The sequence below is a fragment of the Andrena cerasifolii genome, chromosome 8, assembly GCF_050908995.1.
Source record: "Andrena cerasifolii isolate SP2316 chromosome 8, iyAndCera1_principal, whole genome shotgun sequence".
Lineage (NCBI taxonomy): Eukaryota > Metazoa > Arthropoda > Insecta > Hymenoptera > Andrenidae > Andrena > Andrena cerasifolii.
Window position 1 is genome coordinate 14,080,366 of NC_135125.1, and position 20,768 is coordinate 14,101,133.

The 20,768-nt window shown below is 40.6% G+C and overlaps 1 protein-coding gene and 3 long non-coding RNA genes across 9 annotated transcripts in view; 2 read left to right on the forward strand and 2 right to left on the reverse strand.

Annotated features, from left to right (window-relative positions):
* Positions 1-3,444: 3,444 nt before the first annotated feature.
* On the forward strand, positions 3,445-6,151 carry LOC143372729 (uncharacterized). Its single transcript, XR_013086347.1, has 2 exons — positions 3,445-3,502; positions 5,683-6,151. It is a non-coding gene; the product is annotated as an uncharacterized LOC143372729 (long non-coding RNA).
* LOC143372724 (uncharacterized) lies at positions 5,695-6,653 on the reverse strand. Of its 2 annotated transcripts, none has more exons than XR_013086341.1 (2): positions 6,183-6,653; positions 5,695-5,842 (listed from the first exon to the last, which is right to left on the reverse strand). It is a non-coding gene; the product is annotated as an uncharacterized LOC143372724 (long non-coding RNA). The 2 variants fall into 2 exon arrangements; XR_013086340.1 differs by having other exon boundaries at positions 5,964-6,653.
* A 7-nt stretch (positions 6,654-6,660) lies between these two features.
* LOC143372726 (uncharacterized) overlaps positions 6,661-20,768 on the reverse strand; it is a 37,261-nt gene continuing 23,153 nt past the window's right edge. Inside the window, exons 2-3 of the long non-coding RNA XR_013086343.1 lie at positions 7,184-7,296; positions 6,661-6,946 (exon numbers count right to left, since the gene is read on the reverse strand). This is a non-coding gene — a long non-coding RNA (uncharacterized LOC143372726). The remainder of the gene's footprint in view (positions 6,947-7,183; positions 7,297-20,768) is intronic.
* Positions 7,297-20,768, forward strand: part of Sky (GTPase-activating protein skywalker) — a 45,491-nt gene continuing 32,019 nt past the window's right edge. For all 5 annotated transcript variants that reach the window (XR_013086338.1, XM_076819221.1, XM_076819223.1 and 2 more), the window contains exon 1: positions 7,297-7,821. The gene's annotated coding sequence lies outside the window, so the exon portion shown is untranslated. The remainder of the gene's footprint in view (positions 7,822-20,768) is intronic.

The window sequence follows — 20,768 nt, forward strand, 5'->3', positions numbered from 1 at the left end:
ACTACTACTATTATCGCTGCTATCGATTATTATTAACGTTATTGCATCAGGCTAGGTAGAAACGTACCAATCCGCACATTGAAAGAAGAAGGGGCTCAAAGTATGTCGTGCTGGGAGAACAGATACAGTACGACCGATCTCATTGTCCATTGACGTCGCCCCATTCTTTTAAACACTTCCATGCCCCGCCTTCTCCCCGTCACCCACTCCCTCCCACTGTTTCTCTTTACCCCTTCCCCCTCCCCCTCTCTTGTGTCACCTATTGCGCGATGTGTCATATAGACTCTTTTAGCGATCGTGTCGAGGATAATAAATGCGCTTACGTGTATAGACCAGAAATTACACTATATCACACGGAGCCGTGGAAAAACATATTAAGTAATATAAAGAAACCTTACCTATTTACGATATTAATGCTGCTGCGTGTAGGGCGCATGCCTCTAGAGGAATACATTATGTAAAGAAAAACTATTAGGGATGGTCAAAACATGTATTTCAATTCCTTGAGGTACCACGTTCACATCGATCACAGACATTTAAATCGTTTAAAATGACAAAGGGATGCCCGTTCTTCCCTTGTTCTCTTTTTTTTTCTTTACGCGAATTAATATCTTTATTTTGTTTCTTTTTTTAGACCGTGTACACGTGCGACATATGCATACGTATATATATATATATATATGTATATATATATATATATACATATATATATATATATACGTCATCTATGTATATATATATATATATATATATATATACATAGATGAACATATTCTCTTCGGATTTCATTTGACAATTTATTGTTTCGAGAAGCGTCCAAACTGTTTCGTGTTTTGGCGATCCCTAGAGAAACGCGATTAATTTAAGGCAGCACGGATACTCGTGGAGCGTGTGCATGTACAGTGTAAAAGATGCGTTGTGCATATGTACAGTGTAGAGGTATAAGTGAGCGAGCGAGATGATAAGTATAAAGAAGCATATATAGTACAGCTACGGATAAGTATATAATAGGATACGAATAAGACGCTCACGTCGCGGTGTTTCACTCATTTTCAGAAAACTATTCTTTTTTTTTCTACCTCTGTCTCTGTACCCCTGTGCCCCCACTCTCGCTCCTTCCACTAACTACTCTGTATTTCTCTCTTCTACTCTATTCATAGTGACCATACTTTACATACATGTATATATATACAAAATATATGTATATGCATACGTATATGTAGTTCAAGTTTCCCGCGGCGTGCGTGTCTGTCTCGTGTCTTATCTATCTTGTAAAATATCTGTGAATATTATGATTTAGTTTCTTCCTATTATATAGGCTACTGGTATACAAAAAAAGTTTATGTTACTACATTACTTAAGAAAAGAAATGTACAGATATCACCATTTTTGTTTTGTGTTTTACTTGTAGTTATTGATAATTATATGGATATTAACGATAATAATAATTATGATTAAAAAAAAAACTTCACGGCTCGACGCGTCATTTTTAAAACCCGTTAAACCGCGCGACAGTTCAATTTATCTGCGGAACGATGGATTCGTTATTGTATATAGGAAGTAGGAAGTCGTTGCGCGTGATTTATTCACTACTTTTCTATCGGACAGAACAAAGACATTATAAGCGTTTTATATTTATAAATTCGTTGGTTTAGAAGTTTAGAAGCTGGACTTCGTATAATAACGTGATACGTGAAATAATTCATATTTACGAATGAGTTATTTACAATCTTTTGTGACACGTTTGGTACTATACTATCTGCTTGTTTGTATCAGCTTCGCTCACTTGTCACTTACCAAGTGAAGTTCCTTCAACTATGTGTTACGAAAATTCGTATGATTTCTTCTTTTCTTAATAAAAAGTAATCGAACTTGATATATGAAGTGCATATTCGAAAGGGATAATAAAATTGAGTTTCAATTTTTCCGAACTATTTATAGAGCCGTTCAATATTCACGAGAAAGATATGGTACGTATGTTACCGAAGATGCGGCAGAGGACAGACCTAACATCCAATGCTGACTTTCAAACTTCTATCACATAATTTGGGGACTCGCGTGCTTTAAGGGGGTAGACACGTCACGTGACCTGGCAGATTCGGCAGGTCGGTATTACAGCATTTTTTTCTGCAAACAAATGGTAATACCGATAGATCGACGATTACCCGGTGAACGCGAGAGGGAGCTGTTTGCTATTTCTGTATTCTATTCTGAATAAGGAAAGAAATTCCCAGCTGTTCCGTTATACTTATAAAAATTTAAACGGAAAGTCGGCTGGTACTGTAAACGTAGAAAATTCATTGTACATTTCAATTACTTGAAATGTGCTTATGCTACAATATTCTACGTTAGCAGTAAGGAATTCTAAGTGAAAAGGGAAAATAGATGAGGGAATGTCCCCAGAAAATGAAATTTGTTAGGTTAGACATTTTTTTATTAGCAAAGCACCGAAACAGAACATGAAATACACTTATTACACGTCCTCTGCAGAAAGCAGTTATCAACAAACATTATATATACAAAATTGTATTGAATGTTGAATTGGGCTAGTGAAAATGCGCAGACTGGATACGCGAGATTATTATGTGGTCGGCTCCTCGAAGTGACAGAAAATATAACCTAAATATATGCTATATGACAACAAATGTTTAGTGGCTATTTCAGCTTCAAAGGCATCGCCTTAAAGTAGCAAACAAGAGCTACGCCTTTCATGGGCCTTTAAACAGTTCTCGGTTAATGTGATGCTTTTGAAAGACTCGAAGCTTGTAATTTCTGAATAGTATTCCATGGACACTAGTTGCAAAATTTTCTTCAATATCGACTTATTAACAAAGGAAATCTATGGTATTCTTAAGGAAATACCATAGATATTTGGAATTTGGATAGGAATATGTAAAAGGTATTTCTGAATAATAATACAGTTTGTTTCAAGTTTCTTTCAATATATTTGCATAAAAGGCCTTTACAGTGTTACAATAAAGTATAAGGTATATAAAGTCACTATTTTCTTGTGATTACTATCAAGGTTTCCATCATTCCGTCGAAATATTCCGAAGTTAAAACCTGTAAGAAGAAAAATATTTTTAGTAACTTGACTTGTCTATTATTGAAAATGGGAGAAACGTTACAACATTTTGTCACGTATGAAAATATATTAGTAAAGGGAATAATTTTATTGTGCAACATGTTGATTGAAATTAGTCGTTTTAGATTTTATGTTTCCGGTAAGATTTAATATTAATTCCTACCACTCGTAGCACTGTAATCTTATTTTAGAATCAGTCGGTAACGTTGGGTGCGACACGAGAAGCAGCCAATTCAGCAACTACCTACTCTGAAATCTGTTGAAATGCTGTGCGTGTGTGCGTGCTTTTATATGTGTGACATGTCTAGAGTTTAGAGTGTGCCAATGCTATGTAACTAATCTCACATACTGTAACTAGAGCGATTATTAATCGTGTATATTTCTGCTTTACAGGTAAGGAATTTTTACATAAAAGACGTTAAACCGGCTGCATTTTCGACTGGGTTCATTGATATGAAATTTGCACAAGATACTGCTTCAGCCGAACCCAGACCTAACCCAGACCTTTTTTTTTTTTTTTTTACGTGGAGAAATCCCTAACGGATACCCCTAACCCTCCCCTAACCCAGACCTAACCCAGTTACACTTGTAACATTTCATTGTATTGCATTTCACTTATTTGAATAAATTGCAGTTAAGTGGTAAAAGAGTTTTTTTATTTAACGAGCACTACTTTCTCCTTCCTATTCCAAATCACATATAAAAGATATGCTAAAAAGAACACCTAAAAAGATCCTTCCACGCAGAGTGGTTTTAAAAATCTTCGCATTAAAGTACTACTTTAAATATGCCATTCACTACTCTCAAACTCTATCGACTTTCGTTCAAGGCTTCTACTTCTCTTCAGAGACATTACTTTGTGCCACCTCTTTCGACGGCATGTTCTCCTGTTATAAAGCCCAATTTTGTGCATTCTGAAAATTTTCGCCAGATTTTGGCCCAGGTATCAGGAGAACATGAAGCGAAAAGAGGTATTCTGAATTTCAGCTTCGAAGGCATCCTCGATTCTCTCTCCGAAGACGTTACTTAGTGCCATCTCTTTCGACGGCATGTTCTCCTGTTACAAAGCCCAATTTTGTGCATTCTGAAAATTTTCGCCAGATTTTGGCCCAGGTATCAGGAGAACATGAAGCGAAAAGAGGTTTTCTGAATTTCAGCTACGAAGGCATCCTCGATTCTCTCTCCGAAGACGTTACTTAGTGCCACCTCTTTCGACGGCATGTTCTCCTGTTACAAAGCCCAATTTTGTGCATTCTGAAAATTTTTGCCAGATTTTGGCCCAGGTATCAGGAGAACATGAAGCGAAAAGAGGTATTCTGAATTTCAGCTACGAAGGCATCCTCGATTCTCTCTCCGAAGACGTTACTTAGTGCCACCTCTTTCGACGGCATGTTCTCCTGTTACAAAGCCCAATTTTGTGCATTCTGAAAATTTTTGCCAGATTTTGGCCCAGGTATCAGGAGAACATGAAGCGAAAAGAGGTATTCTGAATTTCAGCTTCGAAGGCATCCTCGATTCTCTCTCCGAAGACGTTACTTAGTGCCACCTCTTTCGACGGCATGTTCTCCTGTTACAAAGCCCAATTTTGTGCATTCTGAAAATTTTTGCCAGATTTTGGCCCAGGTATCAGGAGAACATGAAGCGAAAAGAGGTATTCTGAATTTCAACTGCAAAGGCATCCTCGATTCTCTCTCCGGAGACATTACTTTGTGCCATCTCTTTCGACGGCATGTTCTCCTGTTACAAAGCCCAATTTTGTGCATTCTGAAAATTTTTGCCAGATTTTGGCCCAGGTATCAGGAGAACATGAAGCGAAAAGAGGTATTCTGAATTTCAGCTTCGAAGGCATCCTCGATTCTCTCTCCGAAGACGTTACTTAGTGCCACCTCTTTCGACGGCATGTTCTCCTGTTACGAAGCCCAATTTTGTGCATTCTGAAAATTTTCGCCAGATTTTGGCCCAGGTATCAGGAGAACATGAAGCGAAAAGAGGTATTCTGAATTTCAGCTTCGAAGGCATCCTCGATTCTCTCTCCGAAGACGTTACTTAGTGCCACCTCTTTCGACGGCATGTTCTCCTGTTACGAAGCCCAATTTTGTGCATTCTGAAAATTTTCGCCAGATTTTGGCCAATATATCAGGAGAACATGAAGTGGAAAGAGGTATACTAAATTTCAGTTTCGAAGGCATCCTCGATTCTCTCTCCGAAGACGTTACTTAGTGCCACCTCTTTCGACGGCATGTTCTCCTGTTACGAAGCCCAATTTTGTGCATTCTGAAAATTTTCGCCAGATTTTGGCCCAGGTATCAGGAGAACATGAAGCGAAAAGAGGTATTCTGAATTTCAGCTTCGAAGGCATCCTCGATTCTCTCTCCGAAGACGTTACTTAGTGCCACCTCTTTCGACGGCATGTTCTCCTGTTACGAAGCCCAATTTTGTGCATTCTGAAAATTTTCGCCAGATTTTGGCCAATATATCAGGAGAACATGAAGTGGAAAGAGGTATACTAAATTTCAGCTTCAAAGGCATCGCCTTAAAGTTGCAAATAAATAGTTAAATACTTTTCTGTTAGGGAGTTGCTTTCTGGTATTCTGCAGTTTTTTCTCAAGTTCCCACTTTATTTGCATAAAAGGCCTTTACAGTGTTATAATTAAGTATAAAATATATAATTTCACTTTGTTGGTTATATAAAATCACTATTTTCTTGTGTTCATTGTTGAGCATTCCTGTCCACGGAGAAATATTCTCAAGTTTCACCTGTAATAAGAAGAAAAGTATTTTTAGTAACCTGAGTAGTCAATTAAACAAAATGAGACAAATGTCACAACATAATTTCATGTAAAACGTATAAAGAATTAAATTATCTTCCCAATTTAACCTTTACTTCATGTAGAATACACTTAAACCCTGCTGAATTCTACTCCCACCTCAGTAAAGTACAGAAGAAGCGTATATAAATGACAACAGGTAAAAAGAATTAGGTTAGGTAAGTTATTTAAGTAATATCACTTGTTTAGAGGCAAAATGAACTTATCGAGAGGTACTACTACATACCAAAAGTGACTAGATACATATTAGAATCAATTTAATCAATTACATGTTTTTTACGCTTCTATTCTGACATCATTCCTGTAGTACTGTCCTTAAATTATGTAATTCTTCACAGAACTACGACGCTTTACGATTTAGAATTTATATAATAAGTACGTAGACTCTCGAAACTTTTTTTCGAAATTCTTTATAAAACCGCACAAAAAATGTACAGAAAAATTTGCATAGCCCCCTTTTCTTTGCCGCTCAACGACTCGAGCTGGACTGAAGTTAGCGGCCAATTGATTTAACGCTTAGACTTAGTTGTTAACGAAATAAACTTGGTTATTGAAATTGGTGTGGATCCAGATTAATCCAGATGGATTAATATTTGCGCTTTTCGGAGCAATTTTCACCATTTTTAGTTTCAATTCTAACCGCTAGGAGGATTGCGATCGAATTCCACCTTTCAATTGATAACGTTGCATGTGACACGAAAATGGTAAGTGGGTTCGTGAGGGTTCGCGAGGCCTCCGAGCGTGTGATAAAATTACATGGGATAATAGGTCTAACCTATACTTCGTCGATTTTATTAACAATCTGGCAATGCAGTATATGATATATTCGATGAAGAGGTTCAATCCAATCGAACTATATATTAACGAATAAGATGTTTACTTATGATCTAGAAAAACAAGGGAGTGTGTTTTCGGTGTTTTCCCAGGACTTTGGTGACTTTCTGTTGGCGCCTAGGGATTCTAGTGGCTTTTCAGCCCCGACCGCACACAGAGTAAGGGAGACCAGCACACATATAACTGCATCCGTAGCCATCTGCTGAAAAATAAGTGTATTAAATAAATTACACCACAAGTACTTTCATACTTGTATTTTAAACTGCCATTAATAATTAGATTCTGAAAACTTCCATCGCATATTTAGAAAGAAGCATACCACAAAATAATAAGTCAATCGAAGGCCCAAAGAATGTAACGAATTAAAGAACATTCGACAATTAAACATCCTTCGAAGCCACCTGTCCGCACATTTTCAAATCAGAAGTTCTCTTACCATCGTTTCCAACGAATGTGTAGCCAAAATTCTGCACGCAGAAGGTCCTCTATGTGCCGCGCACTCCTGGGTTGCGCTCGTTACAGGGGGGCACCACTGCAGGCGTTAGAGACCTGAAAATCCTGAGCACACAGTTGTTCTTGAAAGAAAGCAATACGCGGACGTATCGTAGCCGTGCATACGAAGGTTGAACTGCCGTTCCCTAGCGATTTCGCTTGTACCGATATCCGTGCACCGACGACTCGTTATCTCGGCCGTGTTGACCAATAACGCGCAACCATTGGGTATCGGTAAGCCCGCGAATATACGTGACACAGCAGAGCGGCAGTGGTCAATAATAAGCCGTGGGCACCGTGCGCGTACCGATTCTCGTTATTCGCGTTACGGTTAAGCCCGCCTGCCAGCAAAAGTGCGTGTACGTGAGTGAATAGTGTGCCTCCAACCCTGATCTCCGCGCCCTTCTAAATCGCCCGTTGACAAGCGGCCGCGGTGATTTCCTGCGAGCGATTCGACCGATGACGTGCCGTGGACCGGCCCACGGGAGCGCAGAGGTGTTGCATGCTGCATGCTAGGGCGAGAAAACCAGGCTTCTCGCCGTGGGCTGCAACGACCGGACTGTGGACGTTCGTAGATTGGCGGTAAATACACATTTATCAGCACAGCATGCCTCCTCTCTCTTCTTCCCCGTCGCTCCCCCCCCCCATTGAACATCCCATTTTCCATCTTTACTTATCGTTCGCCTTCCTATCCTTCCTACCGTGCATCTGCCCTGCGCCTATACGCAATAGGTAGTGCGTACGCTGGCGACAATTCCGCTGCACATCCCTTTTCTCATCTCGACTCCCGTAGTCGTTTACCCTCGCGTATTCATATCGATCAGAGGGCCGGAGTGACCCGGAGGAAGCGACACACGTTACCTGCGCTTTCCCGACCGGAACGAAAGCTCTCGAGGCTCCGCCCTGCGACAATTCTCGCCGTGCAAACGGTTGTTACCGCCGCGCGTACGAACTTTTCCCAGAGGCTCTGGGATCACGATATTCCTCCCTATTGCGTGCGCGCTTCAGCGGACGTTTGCCTGGCTGTTTTACTGGCGTGCGGTGAACGTCGGGGGCATACGTAGCAGTGGGACCCTCCCAGGTTCTCGCTGCACGAGCGCAATCTCTGAAATCTCCGCGAAGGTTAACCTCGGGGGCCTCTGCTCCACTGGCGCAACGTGCGTTTTCGGATCGACCATTCGGGCATTGGTCGCGCAAATATTTCTCTGTCCCTATCGCGGTGGCCTCACCGTGGACAGACGACTGGTCCGTTCCGCGCTCGCAATAAGGGCGCGCGTTGTCGCGGAATCCGCCAGTGCCTCTCTATACCGGTGAGATCAAAGATCTTTCCCTGTAAATAATAATATACTCCCGCGGTGCGACGCTCGCTGGGCAAAACATCGTTCCGCCGCCGCTTCGAAATCCGAAGGATCGCGCTTCGCCGAATTACATAAGTCAATTAGTCTATTTTCAGATGGCAAAATTCTTAAACCGTGCAAGTTACCAGAGGCGGCTCTCGGCCGGTGGTTTTGCGTTGATACGCTGCGGGGTAAAGAAGCCGCGCGACTTTAATGGACGCCGAGGAAACGGGCGTGAAACGATTTTGAAAGGAAACGACGATTATTGTTGTTTCGAACGACAGTGGGGCACGGTCGCGTGGTCGCGTCAAGCGGAAGTTTTACGAGTATTTGGCAGGTTATGTGTGCGCGCTGTTCGCGCGGATGTGCGGGCACGCCGCGGAGGTTATGGTGGAGGAAATGGAAGGCAAAGGACCGAAATTACTCGCGAATAATTTGACGCGCGGCGGCGGTGTCGTTGCTGCCAGCTAAATGTTTTCTCACGCGGACGTTAGTGCCAATGCAAAACATTTTGCTTGCGGAGCGCGACGAGCGTCGCGCGGCCCACCCTCGAACTACCATTGACATAGATCGGCGATAATCCTTGCTTTTTGAATAGCAGGAACGCCTACAGCTTTCCATCTCCACCCTTGTCTTCCATATTGAAGTTTATTTTATTTCTTCAAGTGAATCGTTTTAATAAATGGTATTCTTCGTTTCTTTTACACAGGAAAAGCAATATCTTAATATCATCCTGTATTATACATAATACATAGCGTGTGCTTAACATAAAGTGAATTGAGAAATAAATTATGTTAAAATCACATTCATCTTGTGCTCCATATTTCCAGCAATGTTTTATTAATAAGTCTTAATGCTGTGTATCTGAAGCAAATATTTTCACACTTGACGAACATTCGAATGGTCGAATGCGAAGAAATTTGGGTAACAAATCGAACGAAGATATATCCGAATAACCCTCGACCGTGATTCGCGCGAGGGATTCAAGGCAAATTTGAACGAGATGAAACACGCGTTCGCAGTAGCAGAAGGATTAAAAAAGACCACAGAGAGATACTCGACGTGATCGTTAACATGTGTCGTTCGCGAAACGTTACCCCCACCAGCTGCGTTCTCGTGTTCGGACGAGACGATTCGCATCGTTCGAATTCCGCGATTGCCCGCTAACTTTGAAAATTAACGTGGTACTCCTAACGCCAGTAATATGTATAATCGTTAATTATACACACGACTGTACAGCGTGTCCAATTCAAATCATCCCTCGGACCCACTAAAGACTTAAAACGTGAATTGAATTTATTCTCAAGTTTTAATAATTTTTAATTTTCAACTTTTAATTTTCATAAACGCTGAAACTTCACTTCTCAAGTTTTAATAATTTTTAATTTTCAAGTTTAATTTTCATAAACGCTGAAACTTCACTTCTCAAGTTTTAATAATTTTTAATTTTCAAGTTTAATTTTCATAAACGCTGACACTTCACTTCTCAAAGTTTATCATTTTAATAAATCATATTTTCGTTGACACAGGGACAGCTGTGCGGGATGAAGTATCTTAACGTTCGCAGGTGTTCTTTTGAGAAGATGTTGAACGTTAATGGGTTAATATATTACCTCCCTGTTGCAAGCATAAATGAATGAAAGCAACGAATTAAATACCGAAACCGCGGCACGTGAACCTTACACGCCGGGCGACATTTAAATCCCAGACACCGCTTATTTTCGCGGCTGGTGTACGGAGGAGAGATCCGAGATAAAAACGGAACGAAAACAAGCGCGAATCACTTTTCGCCGCGCTCTTCCTTTTATCGCGCGCGGTAATTGAATTTGAATGTTTCAACGCGCCGTGGATTTCAGGATATTAGCGCGGCCGCCGTTGGAAAGCTTATTTCCAGAACGCCGCAAGTCCAACAAACGCAAAGCTAGCAGCATAAATCTCCTAATTACCTAGAACACGTGCCTGGATTTCGAGACACATTAGCGAGATTAAAAAGTGTCCTTCGCGAATAATGTTTGGTTGGAAAATATTCTGGAATAACTAACGATGCGAAGATGAAGCAGATAGTGGAAACAGAATATTACGATCATCACGCGAGGCGTGAAGCAAACGGCCATAAGCTTAAGCCATTAAGGAAAAGGTAATGAAATTTTATTGACAAAAGGACGCGCGTAAAGTCAAAGGTACAATGCAGTGGTTCTTGACCTGGGATTATTAACACTAGATTGCCGGAGCGAGTCAGTTTGACGCATTTACGATTTTATTGCTACTATAACGCTTTATAGTAATACCAACGATAAGTATGGTGTCGATATACTTGATCAAATGGCGCGAAAATATAGTAATCTGTGATATCTTAGATTTAGCAGCAATCAAGGTCGCTCGAGTAAAAATTTCAAGAAAAGAATTTATTTTACAATTGGCTGAAGAACTGTGCGGTAACTATGACCGTGAAGCCGAAAATACTTTCACGCCTCTATTTAATATACGGAATATTGAAAAACGGTTGAATTGTCAAGTTCAGGTAGGGGAAAGTGGGACATAACTGGATGCCTAATGGATTTTTCCTGCAAGCATAAAGTCAAACGGCAAAGTAAACTTTGGACGCTAGAAATCTTAATTGGACTTCACAGAATCAGAATTTGAGAGTTCTTATTTGAAAAAACTAGTTGGCTCCAAAAAAAACGCAATAAAATATGATATAATTGTAAAACCATTATTACTATTATTTTAGAAATCATAAGGAGATATATTTTAACAAATATTAATTTGTATGTAAATTTATTTTAATTTATCTAGCGCACAAAAGTCACAAATAAAGATCTCGTCGCCCTCCTCAATATTTGTGCAAATCTCACGAGCCCATCCGCGATCTATACGTATAATGAAAATTATTATTGGATTTTTTAAAGATTAGAAATCAGTTTCTATAATACATTTACGCCACACATAGAAAGTATGGGTACCGGATTTTACCCCATACTCAAATACCAGGTTTTGCCCCAAATGAGGTGATTTACTAAACATTAAATATTTACACTTCAACATGCGATAAAGAGCCGGGCAAAACGTAAAAATACTGTGTAAAGACTACAGAATACAATGCAGTACTCACCGTAATGGATTCATTAAATCCAAGTGGTATAAAAAAGGCAATTCACCAACGCAACGCTGCAACTTTTCAACTGGAAATTTTTAAACTTCTCTGGTTGAAAAACTACGACGGTCTTAGCGCTGCGATTGATCTCACACCGTTGTCAGGTCCACCTGAATGTAACACCATACGTTGCTTGCATATCGCAGCTCTTGTCTTAGAAAAACAATGACCCGCATACTCGATTTTACTAACCCACTTTCCCCTATCGTGCAAAAGAAATAGAACTAAGGGCGTCTGTGCTAAATGTAATAAAACAATCTGCGGAAAATGTATTTTAAAAACAGAATATATATATATATATATAAAAAAAAATTATTTTAAAGGAACTGTATTCAAAACAATTTATATATATATATATATTCTAAATTGAAATTTAAAAAAAAAATTATTTTAAAGGAACTGTATTCAAAACAATTTATATATATATTCTAAATTGAAATTTAAAAAAAAAATTATTTTAAAGGAACTGTATTCAAAACAATTTATATATATATATATATATATATATATATATATATATATATAAATAAATTGAAATTTTGATGTTTGAGTCAAATTGACTCATTTCACATCAATCTAGCGTTAAGGATCCTTGTATTGCCTTCTTACCTGGGCCCCTTGGGTCAGGCTTCAGTGGTCCTGCCAATTGCACTCGTAGACTCGCGCTTCGGCACAATCGATTCCCTGCGCAATCCCGCGCCTTTTCGAATGAATCGAAACACGAATTTCGTGCCTTCCGAAGGCGAGGCTTTCGAGTCGGTGCTCTCCTATCCCCAGCTGTTTGCTGATACACTCGAGCGACGATAATCGAAGCGATACGACGCTGCAGGGGCGATCATTTTCCACGAGTTAACCCAGAATCTGGAATATAGGTCGCGCGGCGCCCGGCAACTGCCTCGAAAGAGGTCGAAAGGTGCTCGAGCCGCGTTCCCGATCGATGCGATCTTAATTTGCGGATTACGGATTCTTCGGAAAGCCCAGCTGTAACGCTTTATCCGCGAATCCCCGGTGACTCACGCGAATTGTGAAATTCAGAATGAGCGTGCACTTTACAAGAAAGAGAGGGGAGTAAGCAAACGCAACGGCGAGCGACTTTCGACGCAAGACGCTGCATCGTTAACGGGGGTATTTAAAGATCATTAAACGCGCAACGCTGGAATAACTTGCGATACAGTACCCGGTAGATGAGCTGCTTAATTAACGTTGTATAACTCGCGGGCGAGCGCATAAATACGCGAAGAAATTGCGATCCCCGCGGGAGAGAGCCTACGCTTCTTAATTTCCTCGAAGCGGTGCTCAAGTTCCTTTTTATCCGTCGCCGGCCGCGAGTCGCCCGCGATTATCCTACATTCTTTGGTACCGTTCCAAACGGCTCTGTAGAAACGAGGCTTTACGCTTCTTAACTCGCCTGAAATATTGACCCCTCGGGGTTCCTCGACGCAGGTCCTCCGCGGCACTAAATTACTCGCTGCAAAGTTGGGGAAGCACGGTGGGGGCTGCAGCTTTTGAACGCGTCGCGGTAACCACGGCGCGAATTAATTGGTATTGGAAGCAGTCGGTGCTGGCTGCCCCCGCGGAATTGTGATTTCCACGGCACCGGAACTCTTTACGCCCCTTAATTTCCCCGGTATGCTTTCCTGTTTCGTTTTTTTTTTTTCAACAAAAGTCCCCATCGGCTGCTGAATTATTTATCGAGATACCGAGGTTCGTTAGGATCGCTAACTACGCTGCGCTGAATAACGTTTATTGCAACACCTGCAAGTGCTCGTTCCTCGATGGGCGTTTCACGATTCGCGAGGATGTTGTACGCGAACATACAAAGGGGTTCAGCCATATTCATGCTTTATACGCTACTTAACTTCGTCCAAATTTATTCGGAATTCTTCTGTTTCATAATAACCAGTGAATTCTAAGGAATTATGGATCATTATCGCGGCAGAGATCGCTGTGCTGGAGTCACTGTGCACGCAACGCCCAGGTCTTGGAACAATGAGTTTCTTAATAAATCTTTTATAATTCTAGAGATTAAAGGGGTTCTCAATTGAGGAGCTTGCGGTAAGAGGGGTGCGTCTCAATCTTTACCAACATTGTCGATGGTGATCGAATTAATTTTTACAGAAATCAACCAGCAACTGTCTGCTGCAAAGTTTACGACAGTTTTAATGGTTATATTGCGCCAAGTTTCACGAAGTCCAATGGAAGACGTTGAAGAAAACCATTTTCATGCTTTTCAACGTTTCTTATCTTAACTCGTTCCAATAGTTGGTATCGTGGTCATCAATGCACCAGATAACGATCCCCCGTGGCAGATTGCGTTCTCGTATGTATGTTACTAGCGAAGGTATATGTGAATGACTAAGTTCCTTGATGAACTGCACAATATTTCGAGTGCGAGTTTTTATTCCCAATGTCAATCAATTTCTCGGGCCCAAATCGCGCCACCTACTTCGCGCGTCTGCGGCGCGCTTCCACCGTAACGGGGGTGTGATTTGGCGGGAGAAACGCTCCTGGCCATGCAGCGGAATTTCCTCCAGGCCCCGAGCCGCGCGACGCAGGCCGCCCGGCCCCTATTGAGGCCGTAAATGAAAGGCTTGAAAGAAAACGTGCTTTGTTCAAAATTCAATCACGAAAGGAACGGAAAGCGGCTTACTCAAAAATATTTTTGCTTGCGCACGCTGCACTATTTAGTTTTGTGCGCGAAGACACGTTTTCCTAAATATTAGAGACCATGGTATGGTACGTGTAGTAAAAAGACACGTGTACACGGGTACACGTGTATTACATATATCCGTACCTCGATCCGTGTAGCTTTTAGTACACGGGTACCCGTGCACTATTTCACGTGTATTTAAATACACGTGTATCAACGTATTTGTGTATTTTCATCAGAATTGGGCAATGGCGGTCACTTAAGCAATAAGTGTAATAAAACCGAGTGATGTTTTTCAATTTTAAGGATTATCGTTGCGTCTAAAAAGAAGCTCGCTTATTACCAGTAATGCCTTAATTTTTTGTATCGAAATAGGTAATCGATTAAATAAATCTTGTTAATTTTATAATTGTGTTATTAGTTGCAATCTGAAAATTTGTAAAACCATACTTTCCGCATATTATTCTAGTAAATATATTTAAATACATTAATTCTTTTATGAATTTCGCAATCCCCCAGAGTTCTGGGATATCTGTAGATATTAAAAATCAGACGAATCAAGATACGGATACGTTAATATACGTGTATTTATAAACACACGAATATCTAAATTCACGTGTATTTAAATACACGTGAAATAGTGCATGGGTACCCGTGTACTAAAAGATACACGGATTGAGATACGGATACGTTTAATACACGTGTACACGTGTATTTAAATACACGTGAAATAGGGATCTCTACTAAATATCAGCGCTGTTCCAGAAGTATTAAAAGTATCTGTTGGAATGCGTACAACGATAGACTGTTCCTAGAGTTAGAGTGTCAGGGACTTTAAGGACCCGGTAGTTTATGAGTTTCCTTTCTTCCGCTACAGGAGACCCAAAAGAGGGGAAAACGGTCTTCTCGACCCCTGCGCTTCTCAGTCCGAGAAAACCCTCCAAACGGTTAACTTGTATCGCGCTAAAGACTACTCTTTCTTTCTATTACTTTTAGTTTAAGTTTTACACAGTTCTTATTATTATTATACTGACGATCGACTGTGTAACTTTTATTTTCTTGAATGAATAAACATTATATTCTAACAGTATCGGATAATAAGAATAGTATAATAATAAATAGAATTGTGACTAAGAATAAACTACTAGAATAATAAATAATGGAGAAGTATAATGAATAATTAAAAATAGAAATAAAACAGCAACATATCTGATGTTTTAAAAAAACAAGACTCAATGCGAGGAAGCACCTAGATGCTCCGGAATATTATATAAAAGTATTATATAAACTGTTCATGAAAGGAAACGAGTTCTGTTCGACGGAAATTTCAAGACTATTCAAATGCTGTGGCGCTCTAATGGATCCGGCGCGTACATTGATACGCGTGCAATCGAGAGGAGAAGACACGAAAAGCTAGCGTCGGGAAAACGATTCGCACGATCCCAGGAGCGACCCTCCGCGGGCACTTGGGTCGGTGTCGTTAAATCACGATGATTACGGCATTGGGCTTTATTACTCGGAAGTAGGCAGTTCTCGTTTCAGGGACTTTCGCGTATAGGTGGAACGAGACGAAACGAAACTCTAATACCGTCTCTGGTTCTCCGGGGTTCGTCGTAGCCGTTCATCCGGCTGGATTCTTTTTAACTCGCTAATCAGCTCTCAGCATTCCACGGGGCCTATCAGACAATTTAACCCTTCGTCCGCTTCTATCTTTTTACGACTCTCTACCTACGTAATTAAACTTTTTGCAGCAGCTAACGCGCTTGTAATCATTCAATTTTCTTCATCCTTTGTGTTTTCTTCCAAGCCTCGCAACTCGGCGCGGCGAATTTTCAATTAATTTTCCGGACGTCGGTGCCATTTATCGCGTATGCGTTGCATCACCGACAAGTTTCCCAATTTAATAGGCAAATTAATATTATACAGGAGATACGATATCATTTATTATTTTATATATTCCTTTAATCGTACTCTGTTATTTAATTAGCGCAAAAAAAGCCACGGGGCGAGAGAAGGATTTTTAGTGCTCCCAGGGCTTAAAATATCCACGAGAAAACTGCACATCTGACCGCGGCTTCGAATGTTCCCATCGCGTTCGCAAACCCTCTCAAAAAGAAAACGTTTATCTTCTTTAGCTCGGGCATTACAATTTCGCGGCCGAAAGCCTCGCCATAATAGACTACCGAGCCGCAACGATCGATCATAAATCTGTTGTGATACGATCCACGCGCGATAACGAGCAATCCGATGGATAACCACTAACGAAAAAAAAAAAAGAGGAACGGTGCTATCGCGCGGTTTTAATCGTATCGCGGGAATTATATATTTAAATGTCATCTCGATACGATAAATCGTACACGAGCCGTTGCACGCACGAGATATCGAAATAATTCGATGCACGGACCAATTACGAACGATCGATAAACATTTTCGTCGCGCGTTCCGCCGGTAAAGCGTGACGGCAGTTTCCGCGCGCATCACTTGCCGATCCGATATATTTAAACGCGGGATTCATTGAATCGTCGAAGAATCGAGACGCGAACAATTATAGATAACGATTAACAGGGGACGTTCGACCTTTGACCCGCGTCAGATAATCGATCGCTTCTTGTTTCTAGGTTTCCCGCTTTTAAAAACAACCCCTACCGAAAATAATCACCGAATCGAAGCTTTTAGCTTGTCTGAGAAAAGGCAAGATTAGGTTAAATTCAAGTTAGTTCAGTCTGGTTGCGACGAGACTTAACGAAAAAATAAGAGCCCGATAACCGGGGAAGAAATTGATATCTCTTTGTGATAGCGAATCAGTGCAGCGATACAGAATTTTTGTCGAGCGCTGAGGCTTCGTGGAAAATTCATGGAACAATCGTGGATGAACGAGTGTTTAAAGAGAATCTGCAAATAATAATTTTGAATCAGAAGGCGCTTTGTAAAACGAAAAGAAAACTGGATTCTATTCTTTAAGTATATTCTTATAATCACCTATTGAATTTTAGCGAATTTGCATTGGAAATATTTGCATCCCTGATGTAGAGAGATTAAGGGGGTATACCCGTTTGAACCCTCGGAAAATGTATACATTTTGTGGATTTTTTTACAAGTCAACGGTTTGATGCAGATTTCCCGTTTTTCAACTATGTTTACATAGTATTATGAACTACTTATAAAAAAAGTTTCAGTTAAAAAACTATTGTTTTTCGGAAGTTACGGATACATGTCCGAAAGTCTCTCGATTTTAGACGGCTAAACGGTGGCCCTAAAAACTCGCGCTACGTTCAACCAATTTACTTCAAATTTTGCATGCAGAATCATAATAAGATTCCGCATCGTCCAACGAAGGCTTTTTTTATTTCGATTCCCCGTTTATTATTTATAAAGGAAAAAGGTGGATTTTTCTCTTAGAAAAATTTAACTTTACCTTTGATCTCTCACCATTTCTTTATTTTTCAAAATTTTCAAAATCGCCTTCGTTGGACGATGTGGAATCTTATTATGATTCTGCATGCAAAACTTGAAGTAAATTGGTTGAACGTAGCGCGAGTTTTTAGGGCCACCGTTTAGCCGTCTAAAATCGAGAGACTTTCGGACATGTATCCGTAACTTCCGAAAAACAATAGTTTTTTAACTGAAACTTTTTTTATAAGTAGTTCATAATACTATGTAAACATAGTTAAAAAACGGGAAATCTGCATCAAACCGTTGACTTGTAAAAAAATCCACAAAATGTATACATTTTCCGAGGGTTCAAACGGGTATACCCCCTTAAGGCACTTCGAGATCGAAGTACATCAGGACCTATAACTCGGCGCCATAACCGTAGGTGTTGAAATTCTGGTGTTGTTATTCCGCACTTTCGCGCGTTTTAAAACTCGTAAACGCTTTCACGAGCACCGTCTTTCGTATCGGCCGGCCGAAGTTACGTCCGCTCCGCAATGGGGTTTCGTAATGATTCAGCGAGCGTTAACTTTACCCCCAAAATGTTCCAATTTCGCGGGTGCGCGATAATTCGACAAGCGCCCAACTTATCGCGCGCGCAATTCAATCGTAACTGGGAATCTGGATTAATCATTAGAAATTACTAGATGGTGAAAAAGAGAAAGAACCGTCACTGTTTTTCACAAGCAATATCAGGCGAAAGCAACTTGTCACAGTACCGAATTATTTAATTTAAAAAGACGCAGGATCTAACAAATTAAAATAATTTTCGTTCCTTCGAAGTATCTGTAAAAATTATTCCATTATATTTGTTAATCGAATAATTGAGACGCTAAGAGTATTCCAGGAATATTGCGGGATAAGAACCCCTCTTAAATGGGAGCCCAGAATAAGAGGACCCGAAGATCGCGAGTTCAACAATCCCATCGACCGAGGAACTCTTTCGAGGCTCCCGAACATATATGAATTACGAAACTTATTCCTTAGAATATTATTCTCCACATAGTACCAGCGCGAAGAGTGAACGAACTCGTACAATAGAGCGGAGAGACGGAAATTGAGGAAACTCAAATTTATGTAACAAAAGAGAAAATATGGAAGAATGTATTTCCTCGCTGTTCCCTCAGTAGAGCTTCCCAGAGACGAGACAGAATCGTCGCGTTTTATTACGCAAACCACTTCGCCGATTACATACCCGATACCGAAACGGGTGTACGTATCGGGACGCGAAGCGCGGCGAATCTCGGGGACCAGTTGGCATTCGCGGCACGGCGCTTCTCCTCGGTGCAATTGCGTTATGGAATCGTTTAGATGCGCGTTACACATTCTTCTATCGTGCGTTAATAAACACATGAGCCAATCGCTGGTAAAGCGCCAGCTATCGGGTGGTTTACCTCACGGGTTCGCCACAGTATCGATTACGAACCGTGGTCAACCGTGAGCCGGATGTTCGGCCGGCGTGCACGCGGCGCAGTAAGGCTGTTTTCGGAAGGCGACAATTCGCCGAAGCGCCGCGCGTCCTAGAGAGTATTCTAAATTTACAACGGTTGCACGACCGTCAGCTAAGCTCGCGAAAACAATTAAAGTTCCGTGAACGAAGCCTTGGGACTTGCGGAGTTCCCTCGCCGCGGACATATCGACAGCATGAAAAAATAATTGCCGCCGGATGCGCGGCTGTCGACGTCGGGAACTCTGCATAGCCCGGCTCCGCGCGAAATTGTTTTAACGTTTAACGCCTCGCTATTTGGGACGCTAAGTGTTCCGCGAAACGATGCTTTAGTCACGTATGTATTTTCTTAGTTATCTTTCTTACTTCCTCCCCCCCCCCCCCCCCGAGCAATTTATTTTAATACTCTAATCCGCTGACGTGATTCACTTTCAATTAAGAAAATGTTAGGAGTGTATCTTGCTGATGCAATGAGCTGATACGAATAAAGGAATTAAATTATATATTTTTAGAGGTACCGCGGTGTACGTAAGTCTGATAGCCGCGGATAGTGGAGTTTAAATATGTAGAATGCTGGTGAAAGCGGAAGAATTTGTTTACGCGCTACGTTTGATCCTTATTTAATATCGCCGCAATTATCGCTATTTTTATGCGCGCAGACTTGCCCGTCTATTTTCGTCGTTAGTAATGCAGAATACATTTTGCGACGCAGCGTGCCCGGCGTCGATCGCGTCTATATAAAGTGTCCAGAATAAAAAAAAAAACGAGTGGGATCTATCGGTGCATTTGCATGAATTATTCGCACCTGCCCTGACCGGATTCTTTTTCTAACCGCACAATGAGCCGCGCCGCGAAAGTGCAATAGCACATTGCACTACAAGTTCGCCCACTTCTCTGTCTTACCCAACGACAATGGATAAGAAGAAATCACGCGATGCTATTACAATTCAGCAGTGATTTTTCAAAAAGGCACATTCACAGGTAGCAAAAATTTGTGATAACCCCAAAAAATTGTGGATCCTGATTAAATTCTTTTTTTATTAGTACACGTGTATTAACTTAAAAAAAACGTTTTCAAAATATTATATGTTTGTGGCTACTTTGTTTTGCCACATTTAATTGCAAATAGTATATGTTTAGGTAACTTTATGGAATTAACTTCCTTTTTATTCATTAAAATTTTCTAGATGAGCGTAGGAAATATGTCCTTTTTGTTTCAGACTAAAAATTATTTCACTATGTCATCAGATAAACTTGGAAATAAAACCTTTTTTTATAAAACATGTATTTGCACTTGAGTTTTTCAAGATGGAATTAAACTTGTTTTACAGTGTTTTGTGCCACTGGGGGATGTAATTTACCATTATTGGAAATATGTTCTTTTGGAAAATCACTCCTCAATTCCTAGAAGGAATTAAACTTGTTTTACAGTGTTTTGTGCCACTGGGGGATGTAATTTACCATTATTGAAAATGCAAATATGTCCTTTTGGAAAATCACTCCTCAATT